Source organism: Tiliqua scincoides, chromosome 10 (genome assembly GCF_035046505.1).
Source record: "Tiliqua scincoides isolate rTilSci1 chromosome 10, rTilSci1.hap2, whole genome shotgun sequence".
Classification (NCBI taxonomy): Eukaryota; Metazoa; Chordata; class Lepidosauria; order Squamata; family Scincidae; genus Tiliqua; species Tiliqua scincoides.
The window spans coordinates 22,873,253-22,881,268 of NC_089830.1; the positions used below are offsets into that span (position 1 = coordinate 22,873,253).

Genomic DNA, 8,016 nt, shown 5'->3' on the forward strand with positions numbered 1-8,016 from the left:
GCGGGGGGCAACGTAGCAGGCTCAGGCCTGGCCAAACGGAGGCAGTGACTGAATGCAGATGCTCTTTAGGGGATCACAAACAGAACGACTAGCTTCTAGGCAGAGGCATCACAAACGTGCAGCCTGAGGGGCACCCGCCCAGGGCGCTACACCAAGCCATGGTTAGCTCTCAACAGAAGATCGAAAGAGATGCAGCGCAAGGTGAGAGGAGAGGCGAGCACCCACAAACCTGCAGTGAGCTCCATCATCACCAGCATGCCACCAAAGGAGAGGGAGATGTCACGGCTCGGTTAGTTTTATACATTCGGATGTCTCCTCTATGGCCGTCTCACTTGGTCATTATGTAACGTGCATCTCTGGGAAGCAGAACTGGCTTTTCTCCGCTCATCCCTTTCCCCTTTTGAACCATCTCTTTGATCCTGGAAGGGACTGTACAGGGCCAGTCAGGACCCCCTTACTCAATGATGTGCCAACCTCTACTCCCCCCACTCGCCAATGTTCCAGCTCAGCACCCTCCTCTCCTCCTCATTTTCTCTTCCTTTCTGTCCCCCTCATCCTTATTTGATCCAAGGAGTGGCAAGAGGAGGAAGAGTAGCAGAGGTAAATAGGCAGGGTGACCAGATAAAATGGAGGACAGAGTGCCTAGACCAACTGTTACCCTGCACGTGCCCGATCTTGTCTGATCTCGGAAGCTAAGCAGGGTCAGGCCTGGTTAGTACTTGGATGGGAGACCGCCTGGGAATACCGGGTGCTTTAGGCTTGTACCATAGTCTTTCGAGACTGAAGGTTGCCAACCATCTCCCTATACTGAACAGTATCTCCTGATCTCATCTGATCTCGGAAGCTAAGCAGGGTCAGGCCTGGTTAGTACTTGGATGGGAGACCGCCTGGGAATACCGGGTGCTGTAGGCTTATACCATAGTCTTTCGAGACTGAAAGTTGCCAACCATCTCCCTATACTGAACAGTATCTCCTGATCTCATCTGATCTTGGAAGCTAAGCAGGGTCAGGCCTGGTTAGTACTTGGATGGGAGACCGCTTGGGAATACCGGATGCTGTGGGCCTTATACCATAATCTTTCAAGACTGAAAGTTGCCAACCAGAAAAAAGGAATCTTGGCAGGGGCAGCTTTTTCAAACCTTCCATGTTGAGCTGCACCTTCCAACACTCCATCTTCTATACAATGGTTAAAAGCAGTATTTCTCAGACTGTGGGTCAGGACCCACTAGGTGGGTCGCGAGGCAATTTCAGGTGGGTCCCCATTCAGTTCAATTTTTTATTTTTAATATATTAGACTTGATGCCCCCATGGTATGCGACTGCATTTTGGTAACCTGTACTTTTAACAAGCTACTAAGCATAATCTTTTAGCAATGATTGTAAATGGGACTTACTCCTGGGTAAGGGTGGGTAAGATTGCAGCCTAGGATTGTTAAAATTTTTTTCCTGCTTGATGATGTCACTTCTGGTCATGACATCACTTCCGGTGGGTCCTGATAGATTCTCATTCTAAAAAGTGGGTCCTGGTGCGACATGTGTGAGAACTACCGGTTAAAGGTAGAGGCACTCTGTCCTCCATTCAATCTGGTCACCCTGCAAGTTTCCCCTGGGGGCTGGGGATAAGAATAGGCCCTCAGTTTGGCTGTACTTGTCGTAAGAGGCGACTAAACAGCCACCGGGTAGATGGGACTCGTCAGCCTGGGAAGGCAGCTTATCCGAGAGAAGGAAAACTCTGACCCCAAACCTCCACTGCCTTGTGGCTACATCCAGTTGTGGAAAAGGCTTCAGCAGTCAATCTCGAGGCAAAATCCGGAGCCGGAGTCCCTGAGGCAGTTCATGGCTGAACACAGTCACGTTCTGGCAACTCCTGCGATGCCACTGGAACCAACCGTATTGGCTTCTGCCTTTCCATTGGACCATTTCAGTGACATGGAGAGGGGGGATTTGCTGCATGGGAAACAGTCTGTCCCCCATATCTACCTTACCCAGGCTTCGCGCATTGGAGAGGACACTGTTCCAGAACCACCATTCAGAGTGCGATACCGTGGTCTTCGAGACTGAAGGATGCCAACAACAACCCTGCAAGTAGGTGGGCAGAGATGAGCACCCTCCAACAACAACAAAAGTGGTACAACCCTGGAAGGACTGTACCACGTGGGCCACCATTTTCAACACAGATTCTTCAAAGAGAGAGAGAGAGAGAGAGAGAGAGAGAGAGAGAGAGAGAGAGAGAGGTTGCTTACTAAATAAAAAAAAAACAGGCCCTTTCAAAAAAAGAGATTGAATACTCAAAAGTCATGAATATTTGGTGTGGCTCATAAACACACTTCTCTGGCTGCTTCCAAGGATGGGGAGGTTGTGAGGACTATACTACGGGGTTGCATATTTGGCTATACCCCAAGATCAGCAAAGACCCACTTCTCTATGAGTTCCACCGTGCTCATTTTGTACAGAGCACCCAAGAACATCAGAGATGTTGGAGGAGAAGTCTTGTGTTGTGGCTCCCCTACCACTTCCAAATTAAGGAGGGGGGGTCCACTGAAAGTGCCACACCTATGCCTAAGGGGACCCTCACCCATTCCTGGAGCCACAAGAACATTTTCTCCTCTGTTTTTTTAAAAATTGATATTGCCTCTGCAGAGAGAATGAGAGAGAGAGAGAGAGAGAGAGAGAGAGAGAGAGAGAGAGAGAGAGAGAGAGAGACGATGCCCTGCTACTGATGTTTATCTGATTATGTCTCTCTGCCACCAAACACCTAAAATATTTCTCAGCCACAAGACTCCAGTACGATATAAATAGTCTGATTTTTGCAAACAAACACAGCTAAATGCAAAACTCTCGCCAAGCGCCCTGACACGCGTGCGAAGTTTGATGGCTCGATTCTGACAGACGGTTCTTGTTATCTGGGGCTGATTGGCCATTCCTTTTATCGCCACGGCGCACCAAGCGGGAGGTGAGCCTCTCGACGGAGACGTAAGTAAAAGGCTGACAGGCCCTGCCTCTAAACCTCCTGACGTGGCTGCCACCGCATGGCTCCCGGCCGTAGATGACAAGCGGGGCCGGGTGCCTTATTTGGCAACGCTGCACAAGTTTGGAGGGGTGGGGGAAATCCGTGGAATGTGGTACTGGGTGCAGATTCTGCCACTTAAGAAATGGGCAGCCCAATCCTAACCTGTGCTGGTACAGCTGGGCTGACTGGCCTATGGCATACCCAGTGCTGGTTAGGAAAAGGCTGGAAGTCTCCTCTGGGTAAGGGATATGCCCAGTGGGGCTTCTCGGACCAGCGCCTGCTAAATCACTGGTGCAAATCCGAGAAGCCCCATGTATAGCTTGCAGGCCCAGGATGAGGGTGAGGATTCAGCAGAGGTCCCCAATCCAGGCATGTTTGTGCTTCTGTGGGAGTAAGCAGCGCAAGCACATTTATGTGTGCTAGCCCATGGAAGCCAGATTCAGCCTCCGAGGCAGTGGCAGTGGGTGAGTTCACACCGGCTGAGCTCGACCAGCGCAGGGGTCTGGGAGGGCATGGGGAGTGTGGGGAGGCGGTGGGAGGGAGGCGTTCTGGGGCAGGGGGAGGGCATTCCTGGGGGCGAGTGGGTGGGGAGCGGGAGGTGGGGCCAGAACTCAGCAGTTAAGCTGGATCTTAGCCCTGTTCCTGTGCAGCACGGTGCAGCTCTGGGCTGCTCCATTCTGCTTGGATCTGCGCCACCTCGCAGGTGGCGCAGATCCAAGTAGACCCATTGGAGCTGCTGTTGCTTTACCTGGGGTACAGGGAAAAGTTTCCCTGTGCCTCAGACTGAGCCGCAGTCAGCCCCAACCACGTGCTGGATACTGTGCAGGCCTCCTGTCGTGCCTGTTCCAGCGCAAGTTGGGATTGTGCTGTAAATCACACAAGCGACACCATTTCGGATTCCGAAAGGCCTTCCCGCAGCTCTTCCCAAAGCCTCGGATCGGTCAGACTCTACGCCAGACAACTGTTGCTCCCGAACTCCGACTCTTTCACACGACAACATGTTATGACAAATCAGTCACGTTCTGCACGCAAATCAACACATGTAGCTGCCAAACGGCCTGCCTTTATTAACTTGTCAACTGAGAAACCCTTCAAGCAGCTGCGATGCAGAACTTATACGTGGCAGGGGATTCTGGGAGATGTGGAAAGCTGCATGCTCAGGTCCGGCAGGGCAGAAACCAGACCGGTCTGATGCGAGCCCAGAGCATACCCTGGAATAAACCCACATTTTCCCTGGGAGCATCACTAAAGGTGGACGACAGAGCCCTAAATGCCAGGAGGATGTATGTCTTATATTCGGCAAACTAAATTCTCTTTCCACAGCTTCCCTAGGAGAAGCACTGCTGCAGTGGCAAACCTACCATTAAATGAACAGGGTAAATGCCTTGGACACAGAGCCTCGCGCACCTCTAGGATTGCGCAGAAGCCTCCCTGAGGCTTCCGACATAGTCAGAAATTGTGCTTCCGGTTTGCCGGAAGTTTAAAGCGTCAGGGAAGCTTCAGGCTTCCCTGATGTGTCCTGGAGTTGCGCAAGGGGCTCTGTGCGCTCCAAGTATGTGAGGGGACAGATTTTTGCACAGGGGCCAGCAGCATCCCACAGGAGGTGCCATTGCAGACCTTTGCTCCAGGACATGGGGCTGGGGAGGTCTGCTACTGCACTGCTGCAGACCTTTGTTAAGATTTCTGTTATGGAGCTGTATATCGTCCTGTTTAGAAACCTGTCATGTTACTTCTGTCAGACAGAAGTTCTCTAACTGTGGGTCGGGACCCACTAGGTGGGTTGCGAGCCAATTTCAGGTCAGTCCCCATTAACTTCAGTATTTTATTTTTAACATAGTAGACTTGATGCCGCCATGGTATGTGACTGCATTTGGGAAATGTTACAGCTCTGTACTTTTAACAGGCTATACTTTTAACAATAATAGTAAATGGGACTTACTCCTGGGTAAGTGTGGGTAGGATTGTTAAAAAATTTTCCTGCTTAATGATGTCACTTCCGGTCATGACATCATTTCTGGTGGGTCCTGACAGATTCTCATTCTAAAAAGTGGGTCCTGGTGATTAAAGTCTGAGAACCACTGTTCTATCTGAATGGAGCCTGACTCTAATAGCCAAGGTTGAACAGGTACAGCTGTAAAGGAGGGGGTGCAATAATGTTTTCTGGCCTCTCCCCAGCTTTCATGAATTCAGTGGAAGGTAGAAACAGAGCTTAACATGTATACAGTCATACACTTGTAGGCTTTGCATGTTGGGGAACTCGATTGTCCATGGTTCCCAGTCGCAGACAAGAGCCTATACTTGTACAGCTAAACATGCACAGAGTTTTGTTAGCATCTTCTGCTTAAAGTCAGGGGGCAAAAGATGGGGCTAGCAGGCATGATTCCTCCCCCCCTCTTACACACACACACACACACACACACACACACACACACACACACACACACACACACACAAGAGTGAACTCAGTCTAAAGCAGGGGTGCCCAAACCCTGGCCCTGGGGCCACTTGTGGCTCTTGAGAACTCCCAATGCGGCCCTCAGGGAGACCCCGGCCTTCAATGAACCTCTGGCCCTCCGGAAATTTGCTGGAGCCCGTACTGGGGGCGACTGTTTGACCTCTCGCGTGAGCTGTGGGATGAGGGCTCCCTCCACTGCTTGCTGTTTCATGTCTGTGATGCAGTAGCGGCAGCAAAGGAAAGGCCAGCCTTGTTTTGTGCAAGGCCTTTTACAGGCCTTGAGCTATTGCAAGACCTTCATTCATTCACAAAAGTTCCACCTCTAGTATATTAATTTATGTAAATTTATTCAAATTTTAAATGTAAATTAATTCTTTTTTTCCCCTGGCTCCCGACAGTGTTAGAGAGATGATGTGGCCCTCCTGTCGAAAACTTTGGACACCCCTGGTCTGAAGGTATGGGTGAGGTTTATGCCTTTTCGGAGAGCTTGCACTCTCCTTCTTACAGCCGTCCCATCTGTAAGGCGGACTGAAGCTGTCGCCACAGGCAACATATTGGTGGGGATGCTGCATGCTCTAGGCCAGGGGTGTCAACCATAAGTCCCACAGGCTGGGTGTATTCTCCGGAAGTTCTTTATCCAACCTCTGATAATTGGTTTCTCCAGCAGTACTGCAGGAACCTCTGCTGGGCTCCCAAGAATACCCTGGACTGCAATTTGGCAGCCACTGGACAACGGTTTCGGAGGCTTTGCATAGGCTCCTTTTGTCCTGTAGGCTCTTCTTGGCCAGGTAAGCTCCAACTGCCCTGTCAGCTTCTTTCTTCCATCTGGCTCCCTGTCTCCTTTCCAGTCCACAAGACACCCTTCAAGTATCTTTCTGGACGACCTTTCCTCTGCTCTCCTCACGCTGTGGCTGGCAACCTAACCTGTCACTTCCCTTCCCTTCCCCTCGCAAAAATTTATGATGACATCGGTTGCCGTCCTGAGCTGCCAGATCTGGGGCCGCTTCCCTCGTCCTTCAGGAAGGGTAGCCAGTGTGGCTTCTTCCACCCGTCTCGGTTTTCCATCAGAGTGGTTTTTCAATGAACCTCCCTCCTCCCAACCCCGCTGGGTCGGAGCGGCAGAATCCAAGCTGCAGGACGGTAGAAGGCAACAGGCATTTCATGCAATTCTCCCTTGAACCAGCCGTCGCCATACCACGGCCCGTGGTGCACCCGATAGTTGCAGACCAGCAACTGCTTGGGAGGATTAGGAAGGTTCTTTAAATAAATTCTTAAAGTTAAACTTATTGTAAATGTTTCATTTACTTAATTTAAGTTTGTCATATGGGGGATGTTAAAATCATTCCTGCTTGATGATGTCACTTCCAGCCATGACATCACTTCCGACCGGCCCCGACAGATTGTCATTCTAAAAAGTGGGTCCCGGTGCAAAAGGTTTGGCCACCTCTGGTTCTTATTAAAAGGGGATTGGACAAGTTTCTGGAGGAAAAATCCATTATGGGGTACAAGCCATGATGTGTATGCGCAACCTCCTGATTTTAGAAGTGGGTTAAGTCAGAATGCCAGATGTAGGGGAGGGCACCAGGATGAGGTCTCTTGTTATCTGGTGTGCTCCCTGGGGCATTTGGTGGGCCGCTGTGAGATGCAGGAAGCTGGACTAGATGGGCCTCTGGCCTGATCCAGTGGGGCTGTTCTTATGTTCTTAACTACAATTCCCAGGAAGCCTTGCAGGTCTCTTGTTATCTAGTGTGCTCCCTGGGGCATTTGGTGGGCCGCTGTGAGATACAGGAAGCTGGACTAGATGGGCCTATGGCCTGATCCAGTGGGGCTGTTCTTATGTTCTTAACTACAATTCCCAGGAAGCCTTGCAGGTCTCTTGTTATCTGGTGTGCTCCCTGGGGCATCTGGTGGGCCGCTGTGAGATACAGGAAGCTGGACTAGATGGGCCTATGGCCTGATCCAGTGGGGCTGTTCTTATGTTCTTATGGTTTAGACAAAGCAGAGACTGCATCACTCTGTGAAATATGACTAACCCTGCCCAAATTCACTTCAGGTGCGATGATCAAAGTGGACTACCCCTTCTGTTTCCTCCAATGCTTGACCTTAATTGTCGGGGGCTCTGGAGCTTCTACCACGTATGACAAATGAAGCCAGGCCGGGTGTCCGGGAATTCAAGCTGTCCGGGTGCTTCAAAGCAAAGAAGGGCATCCCCCTCCCCCATGATTGGAAAGCAGTGCGAGGCCTTTGGATCCAGGTCCTGGCCTTATGTCCTTGTCTGGTCAATACAGCAGTAGTTTCTAAAAATGAGCCCAAGTTATTATTATCTTTAAGAATATTTATGTACTGCTTTTCAACAGGTGCAGATCACAAAGCGGTTTACATAGTAAAATAAAACCAGCAATGGTTCCTGTTCCCAAAGCACTGGTATACCTGGGGGGGAGGGCGGTTGGGGGTAGGCAAATGCCATAGGGCACCCTCCTGGCAGAAGGCTCTAGCATAACCCCTCGCCACCCATTTTCTCTTAAGGCCCCTTTACAGAACCCTAGGGGGCA

At 50.7% G+C, this 8,016-nt stretch overlaps 2 pseudogenes; both read left to right on the plus strand.

The window, feature by feature from the left end:
- Positions 1 to 640: 640 nt before the first annotated feature.
- On the plus strand, positions 641 to 760 carry LOC136661998 (5S ribosomal RNA; annotated as a pseudogene).
- Positions 761 to 789: 29 nt separating this feature from the next.
- LOC136661834 (5S ribosomal RNA) lies at positions 790 to 912 on the plus strand (annotated as a pseudogene).
- Positions 913 to 8,016: the final 7,104 nt, after the last annotated feature.